This window comes from Sapajus apella, unplaced genomic scaffold, assembly GCF_009761245.1.
Source record: "Sapajus apella isolate SASKATOON/1434 unplaced genomic scaffold, GSC_monkey_1.0 scaffold89, whole genome shotgun sequence".
NCBI lineage: Eukaryota > Metazoa > Chordata > Mammalia > Primates > Cebidae > Sapajus > Sapajus apella.
Window position 1 is genome coordinate 8,778,096 of NW_022437029.1, and position 8,744 is coordinate 8,786,839.

Below are 8,744 nucleotides of genomic sequence, written 5' to 3' on the forward strand. Positions count from 1 at the left end.
TATTGTGTCTTGTAACTATGACATGGATTATAAGGCAGATATAAGCAAAAGTCTATGGTTGTGGATGGGGAGGAAGCATCAGTTTTGACTTAGCTAATCAAGGAAGGTTTCTTTGAGCCAGACAAGAGCACAAGTGAAGACCTGGGATGAAAATGCAGTGTGTGTCCAAGCTCTGGAAATGGATCACTTTATGTGAGAGCAGGGGAGGATAAGGCTGTAAACAGGGAGGTGAACCATTATATTAATGGCTTTGAACCCCAAATAGGAGTTTGAATTTTACTAAGTAGCCAGTAATGAGATGGTAAAAGTTATGGAGGTCATGCTGTATACCTTGAATATACACAATGAAATTTATTTTAAAAACAAAATTTATGAAGGGAAGCAAGGGATAAAATTTGTGCTTAAGGAAATAAACCTGGTCATAATCTATAGATCAGGAGAGACTAGAAAAAAGGGAGAGGTTGTCAGTTTAGGGACTAGTTAGGAAGCCATTGAAATGATCCAAGTGAGAAATAACAAGTTTCCAAACAGGGAAAAAGCACAGAACTTAGAAAGAAGCATACTTTCAACTTAGGGAGTACTGAGGAAGTGAAATCTTCAGATATTGTTCCAATGCTAAAAACTGAAGCTGATATAACTCCTAAAGCAAAGAGAAAGATAGTTCAACTAAAAGAAATATGGATTTCTTTTCCTCCATGGTTGTCCTTATTTTTCCTGATAAGTCAAACTAAAATCTCTGGACATTGTGTGTAAGATGTATATAAGAAGACTCTGAAAAGGGGAAGGAAGAAGACAGATAGACCCACTAGGGATCTCAGGACGTGAAGCATGGCATGACAATGAGTTCCTTGGGTTCTTTACTACCTTTTGAACTCCAGAATTTCATAACATGTTGAGCAGGAAGATCCAGCTACTGATCCCACATGAGGATTTCCACTACATGGAGGATAGCAAGAAGCACAGCAATGTCAACCACCAGAAGGAGGCACCTACAAACCTTGGCCCACTATATCTGCTGTGAGTTCAGAGTGGCCAAGGAGGACTCACACTCAAGGCACTGATTGGAACAGTGCTCAACTTACGAAAGAAGAAAAGTTGCAGCAAGATAGCATCTGTAGTGTGTGCTGGTCTCCCATGGCCAGCTGGTTCCTCCTCATGGCCAGTGTGGGCAATGGGTGGAACACACAGCCCTCTCTTGCTGCAGGCAAAGACCCCATTCTCTCCTGGTGGGGACAGATTTAATCTTGGGGCTGGCCAGGTACCATATGATACGTGTGTAAGCTGTACAAGGAAGCTTACTGTGTAATCAGAGCAGGAAAATATTTTCTTCTAATAAATAAAAAGAATCTTTGGCTAAACAACAGCTTATTACCCAGCTTTCATATGGTGGAAAGCTCCAGGCCCAGGGCAGTAATTAGACAATCTCAGGGCAGGGTGATAGGTTGCATAATAGCTTCTTCTCCAACATAGCCTAATCTCCAAATGTCCAGGCCTCAATTGAAACCACCCATCATACAAATAATTGGAAAAAATCTCAACCTGAATGAAAAAAATCAAGCAACAGATGTCAACACCAAGATGGTATATTAGAATTATCTGACAAGGGTTTTAAAGCAGCGATTATATACCCTGAGCATCACAAACACGCATGAAACAAATGAAAAAAAATGGAAAATCTCAGTGAAAAAATAGACAATATAGAGAATTAAGTGGAAATTTTAGAACTGCAAGTAAAATAAAAATCTCAAAGGATGACCTTGAGAGTAGAATGGAAGGGAGAGAAGAAAAAAAATCAGTGAATTTGAAGATCAAAAACTAGAAACTACCCAATCTGAATAATAGAGAGAAAGTAGACTGAAAAAAAGAAAAAGAAAAGAACAAAAGCTCATGGGCTGGGGGACTATATTAAAAAAAAATAACAAAAAAAAATCCTCAACATTTATGTCATTGGAGTCCATGAAGAAGAGGATTAAAAGGGCAGGGCTAAAAAAATACTCAAGTAAGAAATGGTGGAAAATTTCCCACATTTGACCAAAGAGATAAACCTTTTGTCAAGAAAATGAGCAAACCCCAAATAAGATAAACCAAAAGAAAACATGCCAAGACACATTGTCATTGAATTCCTGAAAACTAAATGCAAAGAAAAACTCCAGAATGCCACCAGAGGAAAGTGATGCCCTGCCTATGGGGGAGTGGGGTCAGGGATTTACAATTTAAATGAGAGCAGGCTTCTCATCAGAAACCATGGAGCCAAAAGAAAGTGACAAAGTATGTCTCAAGTCTTGACACAAAAGAGCTGTCAACCTAGAATTGTATATCCAGTGAAAATATCTCAGTAATAAAGGGAAAATCAAGACCTTTTCAGATGAAGGAAAATCATATAATTTGCAGATGTACTATAAAATAATAGAATATAGAACTACCCTAGAGAATGGCTAAAAGGACTTCTCTAAACAGAAAGAGAAATTTAAAAAGAAGGAATGAGAGAATGATATGGAAGAAGGAAAAATGTAGTAAGCAAAAAATATAGGGAAAAAGAATATGCTTACCTTCTTTATTTGACTTGTCTAAATTATATTTGATGATGGAAATAAAAATGATAACATGATCTAATGTAGTTCTCAAAGTATGTAGAAGAAATATTGAAGACAATTACATTACATGTGAGCTAAAGGGAGGTAAGTTTCTACATTCACTAAAATTGGTACAATGTCAACATGAGTTGAATATGATATGTTGTACATCTGTAATATAGTATCTTCAGCAATGACAAAAGAAATATACAAAGAGATACACTTAAAAACACTATAGAATATTAAAAATGTTCAACTAGTCCACAAGAAGGAAAACAAAAACAGAGGAACAGAAAAACAAACAACAGAGAGAACAAATAGAAAGGAAAAAGCAAAATGGTAGACTTAATCCCTAACATTGTAATAATTACATTAAATATAAATGGTCTAAGTATGCCAAATAAAAGACAGATTCCACAAAGTGGATTAATAAACATGATTCTCCTATAAGCTGCCTATAAGAAACCCACTTCAAATATAACCAATATAAGTAGATTAAAAATAAAATGATGGGAAAATTTATACCATGGTAATATTTTAAAAAGGAGAAATTGCTATATTAGTATCAGAAAAGGTGGAATTCAGAGCAAAGGCTATTCCTAGGGACATAGGGACATCACATTATAATAAAAGAGTCAATATTCCAAGAAAATATAGCAATCCTAAATGTGCATACACCAAACAACAGTGTATAAATGTAAAGCAAGTACTGATAGAGCTGAACAAAACTAATAGAGAAATAGACAAATTCACAATTATAGTTGGAGCTCTCAACACTCTCTCAACAACAGATAAAAAAAACTAGAAAGAATATCAATAAGAATATAGAGCTTAATAACACCACCAATCGTGGACCCTAATAAACATTTATAAAACAGTCCATCCAGCAGCAGCAAAATACACATTCTTTTCAAGCACTCATGAACATGTACCAAGGTAAATTACACCTGGGTCATAAAACAAACCTCAACAAATTTAAAGGAACTGAAATCATACAATGTGGTATTCTCTGACCACAATGAAATTAAACTAGAAATCAATAACAGAAAGATAACAGGAAAATATTTAAATACTTGGAAACAAAACAGCACACTTCTAAGTAATTCATGGTTCAACAAGGAAGCCTCAAGGAAAATAAAAATAGATTAAATTAAATCAAAATGAAAATACGGCATATCAAAATTTGTGGGACGCATTTAAAATAATACTTAGAAGGAAATTTATAGCATTAAATGTTTACTTTAGAAAATTCGGAAAAATCTCAAATCAATGATCTAAGCCCCCACCTCAAAACTAAAAACTAAGAGAGCAAAATAAACTGAAAGCAAGCAGAAGGAAGAGAATGATAAAGATACAATCAGAAATCTGTGAATTAGAGACAGGCACAGTGACTCATGCCTGTACTCCCAGCATTTTGGGAAGGTGAGGCAGGATGATTGCCTGAGCCCAGGAGTTCAAGGCTGCATTGAGCTATGATCTGCCACTGCTCTCTAGCCTAGACAACAGAGAGAGACTTCATCTTAAAAAATAATAATAAATAATTTAAAAATAAAAAATAAAGAAATCTGTGAATTAGGAAATAAAAGGAGAGCAAATTCATGAAACTAGAAGGTGGTTCTTCAAAAGGATTTTTTAAAAAATGACAAACCTTTAGCAGGATGGACAAAGCGAAGTCACAAATTCTGTTATCAGGAATGAATAAAATATCCCTACAGATCACACAGACATAAAAAGGATAATAAAAGAATGTTATGAGCAACCCTATACACATAAATCGAACAACTTAGGTGAAATGAACCAGTTACTTAAAAAGCACAAAGTACCACAAATGCCCCAATATGAAATAGATAATTTGAATAGACCTATAATTTTTAAGAAAATTGAATTCCTAATTTAAAATCTCTTGAAAAAGAAATCTTCAGGCCAAGATGCTTTCACTGTAGAATTCTACTAAAAGTTTAAAAAGAATTGATGCCAGTTCTACCCAATGCTTTCTAGAAAACAGAAGAGGACAGAACATTTTCCAATCTTTTCTATGAAGCCATTATTATCCTATACCCCGACCAGACAATATTAACCAATACAAAACAGAAACTTAAAACGCTATGAATATAGTTGTAAATTTCTTTATAAAATATTAGCAAATAGAATTCAGCAATATATTAAAAGAATGATGCATCATAACTTAGGGGGGTTTATTCCAGGTATGCAAAGCTAGTTAAATGTATGAAAACTAATCAATGTAATCTTCTATATTAACAGGCTAAAAAAGAAAAACCACAGAGTCATATCAATTGATGCAGAAAAAGCATTTGACAAAATCCAGTATCCATTCATAATTGAAACTATCAGAAAACAAGAAATAGAGGAATATTTCCTCAACTTGACAAAGAAATCTATAAAAATCCTAAAGCTGACATAAATGGTGAAAGACTGAATGTTTTCTAAGCTCAAAGACAAGGAGGTCCACTCTCACCACTCCCATTCAGCATATTACTGGGAGTTCAAGCCAGGGTAATAAGGTAAGCAAGGGAAATACAAAGCACTCAGATGGAGAATTACATGATTGTCTATGAAGAACATCCCAAAGAATCTCTAAAAACACTTCTAGAACTATGTGACATTATAATATAGGTTAATTTACAAAATAAATTATATTATTTACAAAAATAAATTATATTTCTGTATAGTGGCCATAAATACTTGGAAACTAAAATACAATACTATTTGTGGTAACTAAAAAATTGAAATAGGTGTAAAATATTTTCAAACGTATAAAAATGCTGAAAATTGCAAAACATTGATGAAAGAAATCAAAGAAAATATAAATAAATGAAAAAATATGCAATGTTCATGGATTGGAATACTCAACATAGTGAAGACAGTAATTCTGTTCAAATTGATATGCATGTTTAATGCAATTTCTATCAAAATCCCAGGAAGATTTTTCTTGTGGGCAATATAAACAAGATTGTCCTAAAATTTACTTTAAAAGGCAAAGGATCTAGAGTAGCTAAAGCAATTTTGTTTTTTTTAAAAAAAGATAAAATGGAATTAATTTGTCTACTGAACATGAAGGTTTATTATATAGCTACAGTATTAAAACCTACATAGTATTGGTAGTACATAGACACCTGAATCAATGGAAAAAAACAACCCACACAAGTATGGCAACTGATTCCAAAATCAAACACAAAGGTGCCAAAGCAATTCAATGGAAGGATCCTCTTTCCAACAAATGGTGCTGAAGCAATTGGACATCCACAAGGAGAAAAAAGAACCTGATTTAAACCTTTCACTTTGTACAAATGTTAACTTAATATGGATCATCGATTACAATGTGAAACATAAAACTATAAAACTTTGGCCGGGTGCAGTGGCTCACGCCTATAATCTCAGCATTTGGGGAGGCTGAGCGAGGAAGGTGGATCCGAGGTCAGGTGTTCAAGACCAGCTTGACCAACATGGTGAAACTCCGTCTCTATTAGAAATACAAAAATTAGCCAGGCATGGTGGCACACACCTGTAATCCCAGCTGCACAGGAGGTTGAGGCAGGAAAATCACTTTAAGCTGGAAGGTGGAGGTTACAGTGAACCAAGATCAAGCCACTGCACTCCAGCCTGGGCAACTTAGTGAGACTTCATCTCAAAAAAACAGAAAAAAAAACAATAAAAATTTTAGAAGAAAACACAGTAGGGCTGGGTGAAGAGATCTCAGAGATAACACTTGAAAGCATAATCCACAAAACAAAAAAATCAAAAATTAGACTTCATCAAAATTTAAAATATTTGTTGTGTAAAGACCTTGTTAAAAGGACTAACAGACAAGGGAGAAAATATTTGCAACCTGCATGTCTGACAAGGATTCTTATGTAGAATATATCAAGAACTCTCCAAAGTCAATAGAAAAAAAAAACAAATAATCTAATATTAAAATGGCCTAAATACATGAAGAGGCGTGTCACTGAAGAGGATATATGGAGGGCAAATAAGCAGATGAAAAGATGGCATCATCAACCATCAGGGAAATGCAAACTGAGACCACAATGAGACGCCATCATACACTTATCAAAGCACATAAATAAAATGTACTGACAATAGCAAATACTGGCAAGGATGTGAAGAAATATCTCATACATTGCTGGTGGGAATTTAAAATGTTCCACTCATTTTTGGAAAATCATCTGGCAGTTTCTCAAAAAAAAAGAAAACAAGAAACTAAACACATGCTTACATTGCAACCCAACTACCTCACACCTGGTCATTTGTCCCAGAGTAAGGAAAACATACGTGTGCACAAATGCCTTATGTACACCATTGTTCATAGCAGCTTTGCGACAGCCAAAAACTGGAAACATCTTATACCAGATAAATGGTTAAACAAACTGTGGTATATCCATAACATGAAATATGGGATTTCAGATAAACACTGAATAATTGTTTAATACAGATACATCCTAATTATTTCATGAGACATACATGTCATTTATCTTAAATTTAACTGGACTCCCTGTATTTGTATGTGTTAACTCTAGTAACTCTAGTCTTTGTTCATCTGAACCGACATAGTTCCCCTTCTCTAAACCATGGGCAACTGGTTTACATCTGTCAGGTCGCTGATGCAGCTAAAATCAGTGGACCAGGGGTAAGCTCTGCAGTGGCATGGAGCTAAAACTCCTGGTAACACATCATTCTGACTCCAGCTTACCAGCTGTGATCAGGGCAAATCATCTAACACCTCTAGGCCTCAGTTTCCTCATCTGTTAAATGAGGGGAAGAAGGGAGGTTAAACGAGTCCCTCTACATGAAAACTCACTGGAACTGCAGAGTGCAATACGCGTGATAGTATGTCATTCTATAAGATTAGCCTGCTGCTGTAGGCCCAATAGAAAAAGGGCATTGGCGTCTGAAGCAGACTGAGATAAGCCCTGAGATGCCTGGATTGGCTTCATGCTTTTCTTGATCAAGAGAACTCCCGAAAGTCTGTTGCCATATTATTAATATCAGTCAGCAATTGTCACAATAATGCTGTGTAACCAACAAGCCTAGAACACAGTGGCTGACAACAGCAGACATTTATTGTCATGCTTGTGGATCTACAGGTCCACTGTGGTTCAGCTGACCTAGGAAAGGTTCAATGTGAGACTTTTCTTTATGCTATGGATCAGCAGGGCCTGGCCTCTGACTTCAGGCTGGGTTTGGATCTGCCACCCCTATGTTCATCTGGGTGCCAGGCTGAGGGCTGCAGCTACCCAGGGCACATGTTTTCAAGGTAGATCTTTGCAGCATATTTCAGCTTGCGTCTGCTCACATTCCCTTGCAGTGCAAGCAACAAGTAATACGCAGGGTGGGAAAATCTGTCCCACCCACAGCAGATGAGGGTGAGAAGCGAATATTTGCTCAACTAGAATCCAGTCTTGATGTGGTTTGGGCTTTAGTTTAGGTCAAACTGGTTCAGAATGTTTGGAACAGTCTAATCCTGCCCACTCAGATTGATGGTAAAATTATCCTGGCCTCTTCATCAAATCTCAGGCTGCAGTGAGCTAAGCCTGATTCCCCGGGATGGCTCAAAGCTAGAACAATTTTCAGATTCTCTTTGCATTGGCACTGCCTACTTCCTAGAAGATGGCCTGGCCTTGAGGCAGCTTCCTGCAGCTATGCTCAGGATGGTCACCTACCTGATGTTTTCTTCATGGTGCAGAACATCTTTTATCTGCCTCTCCAAGTCTCCATCCCCACTCCTGCCTCCCACCATTTTGCCACTTCCTACCCTTCCGAGTTATATGGACTCATCTACCTGGATTTGAAGAATCACTAAAGAACTAGCAGAAGATTTTAGTAGATTGGAGAGCGAGGTTGGGTATTTGTTCCCCATAGGGTAACCCTGCTCTGACTGTGGGGTAGCCTTGGACTAACTGTGGGGTAGCCTTGGACTGACTGTGGGGTAACCTAGAGCTGACTGTGGGGTAGCCTTGGACTGCCTGTGGGGGTAGCCTTGAGCTGCTGTAGGGTAGCCGTGGGCTGCCTGTGGGGTAGCCTTGGGCTGTCTGTGGGGTAGCCTTGAGCTGATGTGGGGTAGCCTTGAACTGACTGTGGGGTAGCCTTGGACTGTCTGTGGTTGGGGTGACTGTGGGGTAGCCTTGGACTGACTGTGGGGTAGCCTTGGACTGA